Source organism: Oncorhynchus kisutch, linkage group LG22 (assembly GCF_002021735.2).
Source record: "Oncorhynchus kisutch isolate 150728-3 linkage group LG22, Okis_V2, whole genome shotgun sequence".
NCBI classification, from domain to species: domain Eukaryota; kingdom Metazoa; phylum Chordata; class Actinopteri; order Salmoniformes; family Salmonidae; genus Oncorhynchus; species Oncorhynchus kisutch.
In genome coordinates, this window is record NC_034195.2 from 17613010 (window position 1) to 17633643 (window position 20634).

At 42.3% G+C, this 20634-nt stretch overlaps 1 protein-coding gene across 2 annotated transcripts in view; it reads left to right on the forward strand.

The window, feature by feature from the left end:
• Nucleotides 1–20634, forward strand: part of pparab (peroxisome proliferator-activated receptor alpha b) — a 61128-nt gene that overhangs the window by 16204 nt on the left and 24290 nt on the right. The gene's annotated exons all lie outside the window — the stretch shown is intronic.

A 20634-nucleotide genomic window follows, 5' to 3' on the forward strand; every position in this document is an offset into this window, starting at 1 on the left:
AGTCGGAAGTTTACATACACCTGAGCCAAATACATTTAAACTCAGTTTTTTTATTTTAATTTTAATCCTAGTACAAATTCCATGTCTTAAGTCAGTTAGGACCACCACTTTATTTTAAGAATGTGAAATATCAGAATAATAGTGTAGAGAATGATTTATTTCAGCTTTTATTTCTTTCATCACATTCCCAGTGGGTCAGAAGTTTACATACACTCAATTAGTATTTGGTAGCATTGCCTTTAAATTGTTTAACTTGAGTCAAACATTTCGGGTAGCTTTCCACAAGCTTCCCACAATAAGTTGGGTGAGTTTTGGCCCATTCCTCCTGACAGAGTTGGTGTAACTGAGTCAGGTTTGTTGGCCTCTTTGCTCACAGACTCTTTTTCAGTTCTGCCCACAAATTTTCAGGGCTTTGTCATGGCCACTCCAATACCTTGACTTTGTTGTCCTTAAGCCATTTTGCCACAACTTTGGAAGTATTCTTGTGGTCATTGTCTATTTGGAAGACCCATTTGCAACCAAACTTAACCTTCCGGACTGATGTCTTGTGATATTGCTTCAATATATCCACATAATTTTCCATCCTCATGATCATGAGCCATCTATTTGGTGAACTCCACCAGTCCCTCCTGCAGCAAAGCACCCCCGAAACATGATGCTGCCACTGCTGTGCTTCACGGTTGGGTCGTGTTCTTCGGCCTGCAAGCCTCCCCCTTTTCCCTCCAAACATAATGATGGTCATTATGGCCAAACAGTTGTATTTTTGTTTCATCAGACCAGAGGACATTTCTCCAAAAACTACAGTCTTTGTCCCCATGTGCAGTTGCAAACCGTAGTCTGGCTTTTTTATGGAGGTTTTGGAGCAGTAGCTTCTTCCTTGCTGTTCCTTGTTCTTCATGATGCTCTCTGCGCTTTTAACGGACCTCTGAGACTATCACAGTGCAGGTGCATTTATACGGAGACTTGATTACACACAGGTGGATTGTATTTATCATCATTAGTTATTTAGGTCAACATTGGATCATTCAGAGATCCTCACTGAACTTCTGGAGAGAGTTTGCTGCACTGAAAGTAAAGGGGCTGAATAATTTTGCACGCCCAATTTTTCAGTTTTTGATTTGTTAAAAAAGTTTGAAATATCCAATATGTCGTTCCACTTCATGATTGTGTCCCACTTGTTGTTGATTCTTCACAAAAAAATACAGTTTTATATCTTTATGTTTGAAGCCTGAAATGTGGCAAAAGGTCGCAAAGTTCAAGGGGGCCGAATACTTTCGCAAGGCACTGTATCTGAAATGCATATGGTCCTTTTTTAGCTGTCGAATTTTTATCCTTTTTGAGTCGTACAACATTGTGTTTTCCTACTCAGATAATAAATCGACAGATGAAAAGGGGAATCCTAGTTCGTTTTAAATTTTCTATGATAAATGTCTCTCCCCGTTCATCTTTCTTGTTCTTTTTCTGTGGATTTTATATGGCGGTAGGCAACCAATTTTAAGGTGCATTTCCGCTGCCATCTGGACTAGAGTGTGGACCTCAGTCACCCACGTGGGTATATGCTCTTAAAAGCTAATGAGTAGATGGGAGAGGTGGGACCTGCGGCGCGTCAAGCGTGTAAAATAGAACCAAGCTCTATTTTAGCGCCTGGCTACGCAGACGCCTGTTGACACGCAAGTCGTGACTTGCGACATAAGCCTAGTTTCCTGAAACGGGTCACATATGCTGAGCACTTGTTGGCTGCTTTTCCTTCACTCTGCGGTCCAACTCATCCCAAACCATCTCAATTGGGTTGAGGTCGGGTGATTGTGGAAGCCAGGTCATCTGATGTAGCACCACATCACTCTCCTTCTTGGTCAAATAGCCCTTACACAGCCTGGAGGTGTGGGTCCAGCCTGGAGGTGTGGGATTCACGCAGTCTCCTCTGAACAGTTGATGTTGAGATTTGGGCTGCAATCTGAGGTGCAGTTAACTCTAATGAACTTATCCTCTGCAGCAGAGGTAGCTCTGGGTCTTCCTTTCCTCTGGCCGTCCTCATGAGAGCCAATTTCATCATTGCGCTTATTTGAGCTGTTAATATGCCATATTATCGACTTGGTCTTGACAGTCTTCTGTATACCACCCCTAACTTGTCACAACACAACTGATTGGCTCAAACACATTAACAGGCTGGCTACACCGCTCGCGTCGCATGTGTGATCGTTGCAAAATAAATGTAGAAATCTATGTTATTCAATTATTGCACCCACACTGCTCGCGCGTGCCAACGAGCATCTGCCCCGCCAAGGGCTAAAATAGAAATCCGTTCTAAATCTGACGCAGATCGTGCTGCAAGTCCTGCCTCTCCCATCTCCTCAGGTTTATAGAAGCAGGTACCCACGTGCCATTTCCTCATTGGTTATACCCACGTGGGTGACTGAAAGACAAACGAGGTCGGTGGCGGTAATGCATCTAATTTATGAAAGTTGCCAATCGCAATATAAAGTCCAGAGAAGAAAAAGCCTGGAAGGAGGAGAGATGACTAGAAACGATTCGATTGACCGTTTTATGTGTGGATTAATTGTCTGAGTAGAGGACCTTGTGCATTTCAGGTAAAATAACAACTCAATGTTTTATATCTCAGGACAAATTAGCTAGCAGCAGCAAGCTATCTAAATAGTACAAATTAGCTAGCAAGTGCAAGCTAGCTAGCTAAATTGCCATACATGTTTAATGCTTTTCAACCTGTCCCCAAATTAATGTAATTGGTTCAGAGTTTGTTTTGATATTTTAACCTGCGTGTCGTGATCTCGTTTGGTGTAGGGGCACAAAATAAATGTATGCACGATGGCGCACACGCGCAGCCGGTTGGGCTTCCGTGTAAGAAGGAAAGAAATTCCACAAATTTACTTTTAACAAGGCACACCTGTTAATTTAAAAGTCGTTCCAAGTGACAACCTCAGGAAGCTGGTTGAGAGAATGCCAAGAGTGTGCAAAGCTGTCATCAAGGCAATGGAGGACTACTTTGAAGAATCTCAAATATAAAATAGATTTTGAGTTGTTTAACACTTTTCTGGTTACTACATGATTCCATATGTGCTATTTCATAGTTTTGATGTCTTCACTATCATTCTATAATCTAGAAAATAGTAAAAATAAAGAACCTTGAATGAGTAGGTGTGTCCAAACTTTTGACTGGTACTGTATGTGTACATTTATTTTGCAACGCTCGCGCACGCAACGCGAAATGTCTGATCAGCATGTAATGTCTCAGAGACATAAAAGGCACTCTATTCGTGGAATGACCCAACTGTCCGTCGCCAGGCCTGTACGCACGTCACTGCATGCCTAGCTTCCAACCTAACAAACATGTAGGCTGACTTGGCAGCCAGACTGGGGTAGTACAAGACTCCAATGTCATACTGGAAAATGTAACAGGACCCACACAGCTGTCTAGTGGGGAGAAGTGCTCCCAATGTCCATCTCCCAACATTTGACCTTGTAGTATTCACCTCAGAAACAGACAGAATTCACACATCGGGAGGTCAGACCCTGTTCTGTTCTCAGCCTCCTCGGGCTTTCTGTATCTGTCTGTCTGTCAGTTTTATGTTCATGTACATGCTGTTCCTGCTGTAATCCGAAGGGGAGAAAAGCTCATTGTTGTGCGTCTGCTATTGTTTTAGCCCATCGGGTGTGCTACAAACAAGTAAGAAAATCATTTGGTGAGCTTACTTCACATTCGTGACAAATGACCACCATTTACACACTCCGTGGAATAAAGAGGGACCTTGACCAAATGCTGCCCTTCATGCACAGCAAACTACAGTGCCTTCAGAAAGTATTCATACCCTTTGGCTTATTCCACATTTTGTTGTGTTACAGCCTGGATTCAAAATGGACTACTTGTTTTTGTCAAACATCTACACACAATACCCCGTAATGTTAGGAAATGTATTGAAAATGAAATACAGAAATACACATTTACGTAAGTATTCACACCATTGAGTCAATACATGTTAGAGCCACCTTTTGGCAGCGATTACAGCTGTGAGTCTTTCTGGGTAAGTCTTTCAGAGCTTTGCACACCTGGATTGTACAATATTTGCACATTATTATTTTTTTAATTCTTCAAGCTTTGTCAAGTTAGTTGTTGATCATTGCTAGACAGCCATAGATTTTCAAGACGATTTAAGTGAAAACTGTAACTAGGCCATTCAGGAACATTCAATGTTGTCTTGGTAGTCTTGTGTTTCTGGGTCACTGTCCTGCTGCAAAGGTGAATTTGTCTCCCGGTGTCTGTTGGAAAGTAGACTGAACCAGGTTTTCTCTAGGAATTTTTCTGTGCTATTCTGTTAGTTTTTTTTATCCAAAAAACTCCCTAGTCCTTGACGATGACAAGCATACCCATAAAATGATGCAGCCACCACTATGCTTGAAAATATGGAGAGTGGTACTCGGTGACGTATTGTATCGGGATTTGCCCCAAACATAACACTTAGTATTCAGGACATAAAGTGAATTTCTTTGTCAAATTTTTAGCAGTATTACTTTAGTGCCTTGTTGCAAACAGGATTCATATTTTGGATTATGTTTGTGCTGTACAGGCTTCCTTGTTTTCAGTCTGTCAATTAAGTTAGTATTGTGGAGTAACTACAATGTTATTGATCCATCCTCAGTTTTCTCCTATTACAGCCATTAAACTCTGTAACTGTTTTAAAGTCACCATTGTCCTCGTGATGAAATCCCTGAGCGGTTTCCTTCCTCTCCGGCAACTGAGTTAGGAAGGATGATTGTGTCTTTGTAGTGACTGGGTGTATTGATGTAACCAATAATGTAACCAATAACTTCCCCATGCTTAAAGTGATATTCAATGTCTGCTTTTTTTTTACCCATATACCAATAGGTGCCCTTATTTGTGAGACCTTGGAAAACCTCCCTGGTCTTTGGGGTTGAATCTGTGTTTGAAATTCACTGCTTGACTGTGGGACCATACAGATAATTGTTGGGATAGAGATGAGATAGTAATTTAAAAAATCATGTTAGAACACTATAATTGCACACAGAGTGAGTCCATGCAACTTATTATGTGACTTGTTCAGTACATATTTACGCCTGAACTTATTTAGCTTTGCCATAACAAAGGGGTTGAATACTTGTTGACTCAAGAAATTTCAGCTTTTATCTTTAATTAATTTGTAAAAAAATAAAAAAAAAGCATATTCCACTTTGACATTATTGGGTATTGTGTGTAGGCTGTAACAATCCTGGCTGTTACACAGCAAAATGTGGAAAAAGTCAAGGGGTATGAATACTTTCTGAAGAAACACAACTCACCCTGTCAATATCAGCCAAATCCTAGACGTTACTGTAAAGCATTCTTATCGATGTCACATATGCTACTCCATCCTCGTCAGTCAGTCAGAGAGCACGTGTAGACAACGGCTGCTAGCCAGGGCTCCTGCCAACCCAATCCACACATTAATAGCCCTGGTAGATAGAACCTCCTGTGCAACTCAATTTCCAGGCCTGAGCAGCTTGGCACAGTGGCCTTTTAGGGACACACTCCTGTATGTCTCAGTTAGGCAAGATAGGAGGTATTTGGCTTTTATAGGGCTATTGTGTTGCTCTTACTGGAGAATATAGTGTGTAGTGAGTGACTGTGCTGTACAGATATAATTGCTTCCTCTTCAGCCAGTCCTCCAGCTGTCCAGTGGATAAAATAGCTGGGACAGATTGCTGCCGTTTGTCTTTCCCCACTCTGAAATGTACAGTACAGTTGCAAGGAGCACAGAGTTGTTTTGTAACGCTGCTCTGCATCTGATCCTGCTGGCTGATTTGGAAATAAGCTCAACATGGCCGCCAAGAGTTTGGCACAGAGCTGAGGTGTAGCTTAAGGACATTGTTGTTACCAAGTGCTGCTTGGAGCAACAGGGAGAGAGAGAGAGGGAAAGAGTGGGGGAAAGAAAGGCTGCCACTGGTTCAACTCTAAACATTTCTGGCATTACGGGACAGTGTGACCTGGCGTTCCCATGTACTCTCAGTGCCACTAACTATGCCATATCTACACACTGGCCCATTCAGGGCAGCAGAATACCAACTGAACTGAATATCCACCTGTATCTGCACCGGTGTGGACATATCCTAAGTAAGCCCAGGAAAGACTCCAGACCATTATTCTGTATTTAGGTTATTACTCGGGTCCCAAGTTTAAAAATATGTTTATTTTTATTTTTACACCGGTGTTGGAGTTATGGGGTGAAGGTACAGAGTTACAGTTCATGTGTTTGCTTTGTTCATGACCTCTCTCTGACCTCTCTGACGTATTATAATGTTACAGTGATTATCAGTATGACACTGGACCTGCTGTCAAGTCATGAGACAAAGTCTAGTGGACGAGTTTATGTAATGTTTGGGGTTTAATGTTTTATTTCTCAATGCTTCTATGCACCAGCGGCAGACTGTACATGACAATTGGCCGGAAGGAGAGGCAATGGGCAGGAGACCTGTACACATTGGACTCCCAACGCTGAAGGCTACATCCCATGTCCCCGAAAACATACCCGCCCTCTGTCTCTCCCCCCCCCCGAAAACTTACTAACCCTCTGGTTTACCTATTTCCAAGAAACTTGTCCTGTCACTGAAGGCAAATCCATAACCCAGAATGCCTTAGCAGTCGTCACGAGTTATAAAATGTGTGAACTACGGTAAATCCCAATTTTCCGGTGCTCAATCCCTAGTCCCCATACTCCATAGTAGTTGCCATGCGTGATTACCACGTGATCCCAGATGCCAGCGCACATTTAGGGAGATATGGAGTCAATTTGGTAAACTCTGGAAAAGTTGTATATCAAGGTTTCTTTTCACACATTTTTCTATTCCGGATTATAGATTTGGGCAATTGCGCCTAAACTAAAATGTTTCCTTAAAATGTATGCCAAACGGGAAAAAACATTGATTTCAAAGTTTAACAACCCGTACAACTACATGCACAATGACTACTTTTAACAATTTACACTGAACATTTTACAAAAACACATTTACTGGAAGAACTATGCAGATGCAAAGTTTGGTAACAGCATTTTGTAACAGTGAAATCAGTAACAGTGAAGTCTCCCTACCTTGTCCACGTTTTCCAAAAACTCTGTTCAATGTCTGCAACGAATTAAGATTCAATGACGTCTGCTAAAAGAATGGGTTGTCAGCTATGACATGACATATTGATTTCTGAATAAATATTTTTGGGTTATTCAACCACAGTAAGTGAAGTGGATTTCCACCATGTAACGGAATTGTGATCTGTACGACATATAAATGCATAATTACGGATATGAATGTCATTCTCTTCATGGTGATGTATCCTAAATAATCTACACACTGGCTATTATTCTAATGACTTCTGCCCCCAAACAAGACCAAATTTGGTTGGTCTGGACTAGACCAAATCTGAACAAATCATAGCTATGTTTTACAAGTTTGGAGATCAAAGTAGAGCCCAGTAGAGTACATAATGTACAGCCCAGTAGAGTATAGTAGAGTACAGTACAGTACAGCCCAATAGAGTACAGTACAGCCCAATAGAGTACACTAGAGTACAGTACAGCCCAATAGAGTACAGTACAGCCCAATAGAGTACAGTAAAGTACAGAACAGTAGAGTACAGTACAGTAGAGTAAAGTACAGCCCAGTAGAGTACAGTACAGAACAATAGAGTACAGTAAAGTACAGCCCAGTACAGCCCAGTAGAGTACAGTAGAGAACAGTAGAGTACAGTAAAGTACAGCCCAGTAGAGTACAGCACAGAACAGTAGAGTAAAGTACAGCCCAGTAGAGTACAGTACAGAACAATAGAGTACAGTAAAGTACAGCCCAGTAGAGTTCAGTAGAGAACAGTAGAGTACAGTAGAGCCCAATAGAGTACAGCACAGAACAGTAGAGTACTGAACAGTAGAGTAAAGTACTGCCCAGTAGAGTACAGTACAGAGCAATAGAGTACAGTAAAGTACAACCCAGTACAGCACAGTAGAGTACAGTAGAGAAAAGTACAGCCCAGTAGAGTACAGCACAGTAGAGTACAGTAGAGAAAAGTACATTAAAGTACAGCCCAGTAGAGTACAGCACAGAACAGTAAAGTACAGCCCAGTAGAGTACAGAACAGTATAGTACAGTACAGCCCAGTAGAGTACAGCCCAGTAGAGTACAGCACAGAACAGTAGAGTACAGCCCAGTAGAGTACAGCACAGAACAGTACAGTACAGCTCAGTAGAGTACAGTATAGTAAAGTACAGCCCAATAGAGTACAGCATAGAACAGTAAAGTACAGCCCTTTAAATTACAGCCCAGTAGAGTACAGCACAGAACAGTAGAGTAAAGTACAGAACAATAGAGTACAGCCCAGTACAGCCCAGTACAGCACAGTAGAGTACAGCCCAGTAGAGTACAGTAGAGAACAGTAGAGTACAGTAGAGCCCAATAGAGTACAGCACAGAACAGTAAAGTACAGAACAGTAGAGTAAAGTACAGCCCAGTAGAGTACAGTACAGAGCAATAGAGTACAGTAAAGTACAGCCCAGTACAGCACAGTAGAGTACAGTAGAGAAGAGTAGAGTACAGTACAGCCCAGTAGAGTACAGAACAGTAGAGTACAGCCCAGTAGAGTACAGCACAGAACAGTAGAGTACAGTAAAGCCCAGTAGAGTACAGTATAGTAAAGTACAGCCCAATAGAGTGCAGCACAGAACAGTAGAGTACAGCACAGAACAGTAGAGTACAGTACAGCACAGTAGAGTACAGTATAGTAAAGTACAGCCCAATAGAGTACAGCACAGAACAGTAGAGTACAGAACAGTAAAGTACAGCCCAGTAGAGTACATCACAGAACAGTAGAGTACAATAAAGTACAGCCCAGTAGAGTACAGTATAGTAAAGGACAGCCCAATAGAGTACAGCACGGAACAGTAGAGTACAGTAAAGTACAGCCAATAGAGTACAGCACATAACAGTAGAGTACAGCCCAGTAGAGTACAGCACAGACCAGTAGAGCACAATTAGAGTACAGTAGAGTAAAGTACAGCCCAATAGAGTATAGTAAAGTACAGCCCAGTAAAGTACAGAACAGTAGAGTACAGAACAGTAGAGTAGAGTACAGTACAGTACAGAACAGTAGAGTACAGTACAGAACAGTAGAGTACAGTACAGAACAGTAGAGTACAGTACAGAACAGCAGAGTACAGTAGAGTAAAGTAAAGCCCAGTAGAGTAAAGTAAAGCCCAGTAGAGTAGAGTACAGTAAAGTACAGCCCAGTAGAGTAGAGTACAGTAAAGTACAGCCCAGTAGAGTACAGCACAGAAGAGTAGAGTACATTAGAGTAAAGTACAGCCCAGGAGAGTACAACCCAGTAGAGTACCGTAGAGTACAGCACAGAACAGTACACTTAGAAAAAGTGCTCTTTGGGTTTTATATCAAACCTTTTGGTTCTTTGGACGAGATTATACAACCCTTTATTAAAAAAGCTTCTATATACACTGAGTGTAGAAAACATTAGGAACACCTTCCTAATATTGAGTTGCACCTCCTTTTGCCCTAAGGACAGCCTCAATTCAGGGGGGGAGGTAGCCTAGTGGTTAGAGCGTTGGACTAGTAACCGAAAGGTTGCAAGATCAAATCCCTGAGCTGACAAGGTAAAAATATGTCATTCTGCCCCTGAACAAGGCAGTTAACCCACTGTTCCTAGGATGTCATTGAAAATAAGAATTTGTTCTTAACTGACTTGCCTAGTAAAATTAAAAAAATTGTTGGAGGTATGGACTCTACATGGTGTTGAAAGTGTTGCACAGGAATGCTGACTCCAATGCATCCCACAGTTGTCTGGATTTTAGGTGGTGGACCATTCTTGATACACACGGGGAACTGTTGAGCGTGAAAAACCCATCAGCATTGCAGTTCTTGACACAAACCAGTTGCACCTGGCACCTACTACCATACCCCGTTGAAAGGCACTTCAGTCTTTTGTCTTGCCCATTGACCCTCTGAGTGGCACACATACACAATCCATGTCTCAGATGCCTCAAGGCTTTAAAAAATCCCTCTTTTAACCTGTGACATCAATAAGGGATCATACTGTAGCTTTCACCTGGATTCACCTGGTCAGTCTGTGTCATGGAAAGAGCAGGTGTTTCTAATGCGTTGTACACTCAGTGTATATACCCAGTGAGGGTTCTATGCCTACCCCAGAGTGTAATTGGGTTTTAGAGAACAGCTAAAAGCTAACCCAGTCACATCAAACTCTGAAATGACAGCTAACATTCCCTTTTCAATTGGTTGAGTTGGCTTTTCTACAGTGTATGTACACTTACCCCAGCAGATTGATTTACTCTGTAAATGGAGTAAAGTGACTGAGATGGTGACAGACAGTGGAGCCCTAGTGACCTAGCAGCAGTGCAGTAGAACTGGGACATATGTCTACTGCCTCCATTCATCTCAACCCATAGAGTAGGCCTAAAGGAGCATTAGAGTAGGCCTAAAGGAGCATTAGAGTAGGCCTAAAGGAGCATTAGAGTAGGCCTGAAGGAGCATTAGAGTAGGCCTAAAGGAGCATTAGAGTAGGCCTGAAGGAGCATTAGAGTAGGCCTAAAGGAGCATTAGAGTAGGCCTGAAGGAGCATTAGAGTAGGCCTAAAGGAGCATTAGAGTAGGCCTGAAGGAGCATTAGAGTAGGCCTAAAGGAGCACTAGAGTAGGCCTAAAGGAGCACTAGAGTAGGCCTAAAGGAGCATTAGAGTAGGCCTAAAGGAGCATTAGAGTAGGCCTAAAGGAGCATTAGAGTAGGCCTAAAGGAGCATTGAGTTCATGTTGACATTTAATAACGTGGCCTTGACATGAGTTAGGTAAACGACCCATTAGTATTGTAGTTTTGAACCTTCAGATATCACATCACATGGGTGACCCCATCATAAACCTACTAAACTCCTGCTGAAAAATCCCCCAGCCAGTGCTGTGTCTATCATCCCACCCAGTACACTGCACTTTGACCGGTCTCCTTAGAGATGATTGGGTGCTTTTGGTGGCTGGCGTATCAGTGGGCTCAGATAAGGGCCACTCTTCTGTTTGTTCATTGGGCACGGTCAGACGCCGAGCCGCTGCTACTCTCTGTTGTTTTCATCTATGCATAGTCACTTTAAAAACTCTACCTACATGTACATATTACCTCAACTAACTGGTGCCCCGCACATTGACTCTGTACCGGTACCCCCCTGTATATAGCCACGCTATTGTTATTTTACTGCTGCTCTTTAATCACTTGTTACTTTTCTTATTCTTATCTGTATTTTTTGGTTAGGGGCTCGTAAGTTAGCATTTCCCTGTAAGGTCTACACCTGTCGTATTCAGAGCATGTGACTAATAACATTTGATTTGAAAAAGGAAACACTGCAAACACAGGTTGCGTTCGAAATCACCCCCTATTCTCTACATAGTGCACCCTTTGACTTGGCTCTACGAGCAAATTTTTTTTTACTGGTCGCATCGTTGCGAGCTGCACGTCCTGCATGGTCACCTCACTCAAAACGCCCTATTTTTTCGGAAGGTTAAAATCACGATTTGGTCAAACAGTAAAGTACAGTATCCTCATGATTCCTGTAATGAAAGTGTCTGCCTTCCCCTGTGCCTGTTTCAGTTGGGCCTACTGCTGTGTCAAACGAGCCACACTGTCTCTTTTTCCGGGGGGGGGAAAAAGATTCCTGGAGAAAAAGTGTTTTGATATAGTATAACATTTAAGAAGCCAGTTGGTAGGGGAACACAGCTACCCTGTTGTCACAGTTAGAGAGAAGGTTCTCGGCTTTCTGAATGTATACTTTTCATTTCTCAAACTCAAATGTTTACAACCAAGATATTTGTTGTGGCTTTGAAATACAAAGTGTGCAAAATGCACATTGGCCATTGCAATTGCATAGGTCTCATTGGGCGGTAGGCTAAAACGGCAACTTTTGTTTGGCATTAAATGTACGGTTAGATCAGCAGTTCCCAAACTAGGGGTCGACTGATATGAAAATGGGGTCGCGGGAAACTTTCCAAAATCCTGGTCAAATAAATAAATGATAATATCTTCTTTGTCTCTCAATCATTGTAACCTTAATCTAAACGAAAATTATTAAAATCTAAAAGTTAAAGTTCAACCAGAGAGTGCCCTTAGTTCGTGGGAAGAGGCCGCACTTGACCGTTACACTTGAATCATTCCCGCGGTGAATGGCTAAGCCCTATGCTATGAAACCACACACTATTGCATGGGCTTTGATAATACCGGCCACAACTGATATGGTGAAAACAATGTGTGAGGAGGCAGAGGCACAGAAACTCACATGCCTTTGTCAGATAACACTGTGAAACTAAGAATTAATGCTATTGCTAGCTATCAAGAGCAAACTGACTCAAAAACTCCCCACCTTCCAAATGGACGTTAGCTGTGAGGGTCAAGATGCATTGACTTTTGTTCGCTATTCACGATGACATATTGTTCTGTCTTACAATTCCAGAGCATGCAACGGCACAGGGGATGTTCAGTGTTCTGCGTAGCTATACAGTTGAAGTCGGAAGTTTACATTCACTTAGGTTGGAGTCATTAAAACTCGTTTTTCAACCACTCCACAAATGTCTTGTTAACAAACTATAATTTTGGCAAGTTGGTTAGGACATCTGCTTTGTGCATGACACAAGTCATTGTCCCAACAATTGTTTACAGACAGATTATTTCACGTATAACTCACTGTATCACAATTCCAGTGGGTCAGAGGTTTAAATACACTAAGTTGACTGTTTAAAGGAATTTAAACAGCTTTTCAGAAAATGATGTCATGGCTTTAGAAGCTTCTGATAGGCTAATTGACATCATTTGAGTCAATTGGAGGTGTACCTGTGGATGTATTTCAAGGACTACCTTCAAACTCAGTGCCTCTTTGCTTGACATCATGGGAAAATCAAAAGAAATCAGCCAAGACCACAGAAAAAAATTGTAGACCTCCACAAGTCTGGTTCATCATTGGGAGCAATTTCCAAATGCCTGAAGGTACCACATTCATCTGTACAAACAATAGTACGAAAGTATAAACACCATGGGATCACACAGCTGTCATACCACCCATGAAGGAGACCCGTTCTGTCTTCTAGAGATGAACGTACTTTGGTGCGAAAAGTGCAAATCAATTCCCGGAACAACAGCAAAGGACCTTGAGGAAACAGGTACAAAAGTATTTATATCCACAGTAAAACATGTCCTATATCGACATAACCTGAAAGGCTGCTCAGCAAGGAAGAAGCCACTGCTCCAAACCGCCATAAAAAAGCCAGACTATGGTTTGCAACTGCACATGGGGACAAATATCGTACTTTTGGAGAAATGTCCTCTGGTCAAATGAAACAAAAATATAACTTTTTGGCCATAATGACCATAACATCATCCCAACTGTGAAGCACAGGGGTGGCAGCATCATGTTGTGGGGTTGTTTTGCTGGAGGAGGGACTGGTCACTTCCCAAAATAGATGGCTCATGAGGATGAGACAATTAGGTGGATATATTGAAGCAACATCTCAAGAGTTCAGTCAGGAAGTTAAAGTTTGGTCGCAAATGGGTCTTCCAAATGGACAATGACCCCAAACATGCTTCCAAAGTTGTGGCAAAATGGCTTAAAGACAACAAAGTCAAGGTATTGGAGTGGTCATCACAAAGCCCTGACCTCAATCCTATAGATATACATTTGTGAGCAGAACTGAAAAAGCGTGTGTGTGCCTACAAACCTGACCCAGTTACACCAACTCTGTCAGGAGGAATGGGCCAAAATTCACCCAACTTATTGTGGGAAGATTGTGGAAAGCTACCCAAAACGGTTGACCCAAGTTAAACAATTTAAAGGTAATGCTACTAAATACTAATTGAGTGTATGTGAACTTCTGACCCACTGGGAATGTGATGGAAGAATAAGAATAATAAATTAATCTCTCTTCTATTAATCTGACATTTCACATTCTTAAAATAAAGTGGTGATCCTAACTGACCTAAGACAGGGCATTTTTACTAGGATCAAATGTCAGGATTTGTGAAAAACTGAGTTTAAATGTATTTGGCAAAGGTGTATATGTAAATTTCCAACTTCAACTGTAAGCATTCAGACCCTTTGCAATGAGGCTCAAAATGGAGCTCAGGTGCATCTTGTCTCCATTGATCATCCTTGAGATGTTTCTACAACTTGATTGGAGTCCACCTGTGGTAAATTCAATTGATTGGACATGATTTGGAAATGCACACACCTGTCTATATAAGGTCCCACAGTTGACCGTGCATGTCAGAGCAAAAACCAAGCCATGAGGTCGAAGGAATTGTCCGTAGAGCTCCGAGACAGGATTTTGTTGAAGCACAGATCTGGGGAAGTGTACCAAAAAATGTCTGCAGCATTGAAGGTCCCCAAGAACCACTGACATACTATTATATTCAGTTCATAACTGTTTTCTTTCTCTTTCTGTCGTCTGATGGTCAAAGCAAGAATATGAAAAGTCTGGACATCTCTCTCTCTCCAATTAATGCCACCTCTCCTAGCTCTTACTGACACCTACCCATGAGCCCCCTCTCTTTCCATTTACTGTAAGCAGCATCCTCACCCACTGAGCGCCGATCAACACTGGACATCCATGGACGTTGAAAAGTGGCCAGTCCCCCCTGGCCTTGAATAAGACCAGCATGATTTGTTAAGCAGTTGTCTACCACGGAATTGTGATGAAACTATTTATTTTAGTTTTATATTCAGCAATATTACTGCGTGTTCAGTTGTGTTCTACCTGCAGCAAACAAGCCTGTACACACCTCTGTGTTAGTCTGCTGCCAGGTTTGTAAAACAGTTGGTCTACTGTTTTCTTTCCTCCTTTTGGGGAAGCTAAACCATGGGCTGTCTTAGTCCTAGATCATTATTGGCTCAGACTGGTTAACTATTTCAGCACATGGGTACATCCTGGTCACCTTTAATGGAACGTAGTAACACACTCTTAGAAAACAAAGGACCTAAAAGGGTTATTCGGCTGTCCCTATAGGAGAACAGGTAGAACCATTTGAGGGTTCTACCGGAAACCAAAAAGGGTTCTACCCAGAATCAAAGAGTGTTCTCCTATGGTGACAACCGAAGAACCCTTTTAGCTAATGTAGCTACCCTCTGTGTGTTCTATATATAGCATGTGCAGTGCCTTGCAAAAGTATTCATCCCCCTTGGAGTTTTTCCAATTTTGTTGCATTACAACCTGTAATTTAAAAACATTTGGTTTTCATGTAATGGACATACACAAAATAGTCCAAATTGGTGAAGTGAAATGAAAAGAATTTCAAACGGAAAGTGGTGCGTGCATATGTTTTCACCCCCTTTGCTATGAAGCCCCTAAATAAGATCTTGTGCAACCAATTACCTTCGTAAGTCACATAATTAGTTAGATTGCACACAGGTGGGCTTTATTTAAGTGTCACATGATCTCAGTATATTCCGAAAGGCCCCAGAGTCTGCAGCACCACCAAGCAAGCGGCACCATGAGGACCAAGGAGCTCTCCAAACCGGTTAGGGACAAAGTTGAGACGAAATACAGATCAGGGTTGGGTTATAAAAAAAGATCAGAAACTTTGAACATCCCACGGAGCACCATTAATCCATCATTAAAAAAATGGAAAGAATATGGCACCACAACAAACCTGCCAAGAGAGGACCGCCCACCAACACTCATGGACCAGGCAAGGAGGCCATTAATCAGAGAGGCAACAAAGAGACCAAAGATAACCATGAAGGAGCTGCAAAGCTCCACATCGGAGACTGGAGTATCTGTCCATAGGACCACTTTAAGCCATACACTCCACAGAGCTGGGCTTTACGGAAGAGTGGCCAAAAAAAAGCCATTGCTTAAAGAAAAAATAAGCAAGCACGTTTGGTGTTCGCCAAATAGCATGTGGGAGACTCCCCAAACATATGGAAGAAGGTACTCTGGTCAGATGAGACTAAAATTGAGCTTTTTGGCCATCAAGGAAAATGCAATGTCTGGTCGCAGTCCCAACACCTTCCATCACCCCGAGAATTACCATCCCCACAGTGAAGCATGGTGGTGGCAGCATCATGCTGTGGGGATGTTTTTCATCGGCAAGGACTGGGAACCTGGTCAGAATTGAAGGAAGAAAGAAAATGGCGCTAAATACAGGGAAATTCTTGAGGGAAACCTGTTTGTCTTCTAGAGATTTCAGACTGGGACAGAGGTTTACCTTCCAGCAGGACAATGACCCTAAGCATACGGCTAAAGCAATCCTCGAGTGGTTCAAGGGGAAACATTTAAATGTCTTGGAATGACCTAGTCAAAGCTCAGACCTCAATCAAATTGAGAATCTGTGGTATAACTTATAGATTGCCGTACACCAGCGGAACCCATCCAACTTGAAGGAGCTGGAGCAGTTTTACCTTGAAGAATGGGGCAAAAATCCCAGTGGCTAGATGTGCCAAGAGACATACCCCAAGACACTTTCAGCTGTAATTGCTGCAAAAGGTGGCTCTACAAAGTATTGACTTTTTTGGGGGGGGGGGGGGTGAATAGTTATGCACGCTTAAGTTTTCTGTTTTTTTGTCTTATTTCTTGTTTGTTTCACAATATAAAAATATTTTGCACCTTCAAAGTAGTAGGCAAGTTGTGTAAATCAAATGATACAAATCTCCCAAAAATCTATTTTAATTCCAGGTTGTAAGGCAACAAAATAGGAAAAATGCCATACCATCCTGTATATTCCACCAGCACTCTGCACTATGAGACCGCAGTCAATAATTCAGCTGAACCATAAAAGCTCAGCTTGGCAACAATTATTTTACACAGCTCTGACTAGAGCTGTCTGCAGTCTGCATGCCTGGGTCATGTTTAGAACTTGCCCCTATAACAGCTCTCCCACAACATGGGGACTGCTTTACAGGCTGTCTCAGGGCTCTGCAGTGGAGACAGCGCATAATGCCTGCACATTGAAACTAAAGCAGGGGTATTAGACCAACCAGACTGCATGTTGATCTGTTTTCTGTTCCTAGTACACCTGTCTCTGTTCCTAGTACACCTTTCTATGTTTTCTATTCCTAGTACACCTTTCTCTGTTCCTAGTACACCTTTCTATGTTTTCTGTTCCTAGTACACCTGTCTATGTTTTCTGTTCCAAGTACACCTTTCTCTGTTTTCTGTTCCTAGTACACCTTTCTCTGTTTTCTGTTCCTAGTACACCTTTCTCTGTTCCTAGTACACCTTTCTCTGTTCCTAGTACACCTTTCTCTGTTCCTAGTACACCTTTCTCTGTTTTCTGTTCCTAGTACACCTTTGTCTGTTCCTAGTACACCTTTCTCTGTTTTCTGTTCCTAGTACACCTTTCTCTGTTCCTAGTACACCTTTCTCTGTTTTCTGTTCCTAGTACACCTTTCTCTGTTTTCTGTTCCTAGTACACCTTTCTCTGTTCCTAGTACACCTTTCTCTGTTTTCTGTTCCTAGTACACCTTTCTCTGTTTTCTGTTTCTAGTACACCTGTCTGTTTTCTGTTCCTAGTACACCTTTCTCTGTTTTCTGTTCCTAGTACACCTTTCTCTGTTCCTAGTACACCTTTCTCTGTTTTCTGTTCCTAGTACATCTTTCTCTGTTCCTAGTACACCTTTCTCTGTTTTCTGTTCCTAGTACACCTGTCTATGTTTTCTGTTCCTAGTACACCTTTCTCTGTTTTCTGTTCCTAGTACACCTTTCTCTGTTCCTAGTACAACTTTCTCTGTTTTCTGTTCCTAGTATACCTTTCTCTGTTCCTAGTACAACTTTCTCTGTTTTCTGTTCCTAGTACACCTTTCTCTGTTCCTAGTACAACTTTCTCTGTTTTCTGTTCCTAGTACACCTTTCTCTGTTCCTAGTACACCTGTCTATGTTTTCTGTTCCTAGTACACCTTTCTCTGTTTTCTGTTCCTAGTACACCTTTCTCTGTTCCTAGTACAACTTTCTCTGTTTTCTGTTCCTAGTACACCTTTCTCTGTTCCTAGTACAACTTTCTCTGTTTTCTGTTCCTAGTACACCTTTCTCTGTTTTCTGTTCCTAGTACACCTTTCTCTGTTCCTAGTACTCCTTTCTATGTTTTTTGTTCCTAGTACTCTGTCCCCAGTCCACCTGGCCATGCTGCTGCTCCAGTTTCAACTTCCACCTGATTGTGCTGCTGCTCCAGTTTCAACTGTTCTGCCTTATTATTATTCGACCATGCTGGTCATTTATGAACATTTGAACATCTTGGCCATGTTCTGTTATAATCTCTACCCGGCACAGCCAGAAGAGGACTGGCCACCCCACATAGCCTGGTTCCTCTCTAGGTTTCTTCCTAGGTATTGGCCTTTCTAGGGAGTTTTTCCTAGCCACCGTGCTTCTACACCTGCATTGCTTGCTGTTTGGGGTTTTAGGCTGGGTTTCTGTACAGCACTTTGAGATATCAGCTGATGTACGAAGGGCTATATAAATAAATTTGATTTGATTTGATACTCCTTTCTCTGTTTTCTGTTCCTAGTACACCTTTCTCTGTTCCTAGTACTCCTTTCTCTGTTCCTAGTACTCCTTTCTCTGTTCCTAGTACTCCTTTCTATGTTTTTTGTTCCTAGTACTCCTTTCTCTGTTCCTAGTACTCCTTTCTCTGTTCCTAGTACTCCTTTCTCTGTTCTCTGTTCCTAGTACTCCTTTCTCTGTTCCTAGTACTCCTTTCTCTGTTCCTAGTACTCCTTTCTCTGTTCCTAGTACTCCTTTCTATGTTTTCTGTTCCTAGTACTCCTTTTTCTGTTCCTAGTACTCCTTTCTCTGTTCCTAGTACTCCTTTCTCTGTTCCTAGTACTCCTTTCTCTGTTTTCTGTTCCTAGTACTCCTTTCTCTGTTCCTAGTACTCCTTTCTCTGTTCCTAGTACTCCTTTCTATGTTTTCTGTTCCTAGTACTCCTTTTTCTGTTCCTAGTACACCTTTCTCTGTTCCTAGTACACCTTTCTCTGTTTTCTGTTCCTAGTACACCTTTCTGTTTTCTGTTCCTAGTACACCTTTCTGTTTTCTGTTCCTAGTATACCTTTCTCTGTTCCTAGTACACCTTTCTCTGTTCCTAGTACACCTTTCTGTTTTCTGTTCCTAGTATACCTTTCTCTGTTCCTAGTACACCTTTCTCTGTTCCTAGTACACCTTTCTCTGTTTTCTGTTCCTAGTACACCTTTCTGAGACTCTTGCAGTGGTAATAGATTGCAGTGGAAGTAGATTGTTGTTTTGGAATGTTTTCCCCTCCCGATTTTGGCTATCCCAGTGGCTGATGGGAGAGGTATTTTGTTAGACCAGAGCCCTCCCCCTCACAACCCTAACACACACGAACTTGCATGCACGCACACACACGAATGCAGATGACCTTGCTTGTCCTCGGTGCAGTATGTGCAGTGCCCTCCTCAGCAGGCTTGGTTGACCTCTGGGACAAAGCACTGCTGTTACCGTAGGAACCGCCTGGCGTCCTTTCTCCCTCTTCACCCACTCTCTCTCTCTCTCTCTCTCTCTCTCTCCCTATGTTGATCTGTTTTTCTGTTACTCTCTCTGTCTCCCTATGTTGATCTGTTTTTCTGTTACTCTCTCTGTCTCCCTATGTTGATCTGTTTTTCTGTTTCTCTCACTGTCTCCCTATGTTGATCTGTTTTTCTGTTTCTCTCACTGTCTCCCTATGTTGATCTGTTTTTCTGTTACTCTCTCTGTCTCTCTTTGCCTCGCTGTCGCTCTCTGTCTCGATCTCTCCATCCCTCTCTCTCAATGTCTCTATCTGACCAGCCCACCCTACCCCCCTCACATCTGTCAGCCTAGGTTAAAGGGATCATCTGCCGTTCAAACAATAACAAAGTGACACCCTGCCAGTGTTTTGGTAAAAAGCTGAGGGATGAGTCTGTAGAAATGTAACCACTCTCAAATTCATAGACTATGGCTATGGATGAAACGACTGACCATCCAGGATATCAAAATGATATATTTTTTTTACCATGTTTTGAGGCTGTACAGTGTTTGTTGACAATGACATTGTTTATAAACAATGGAGTAAAACAGGCTCATGTGTTGGGTTCTAATGGGGTATGACAGTTGAACTAAGCTCATGAAGCATTTATAAGTTATATTCTTGGACTAGGGCATAGTGGAGTAGGGCAGTACTGGAGCACATAGCTGCTGCTGCTGGTGGGGGTCGTGCGGTCATTGAGTGTGTCAGTCATGTCTGTGGAGACTAACCATAAAGGGTGAGCTGTGACCAGGGACCCTGTGTGACAGGTGTCTGTTTACACAATGTCTCTAGTCAGCCATAGTCAGTCAGCCATAGTCAGTCAGCCATAGTCAGTCAGCCATAGTCAGTCAGCCATAGTCAGTCAGTCAGCCAGTCAGCCAGCCAGCCAGTCAGTCAGTCAGTCAGTCAGTCAGCACCAGCATTGGTAGTGTCAACTGCTACCTACTGTAACACCAACTCTGTTCATTGTTTATGATCTACATTGGCACAGCAGTGTCTAACCTCAGTACTGTATTTCTTCACTACCTGGCACTGTGGATGTCATGGGAAGGCCCGTGCTGTGATGACATATTAATGAGAGAATTGAATGTCCTGAAACAAGGTG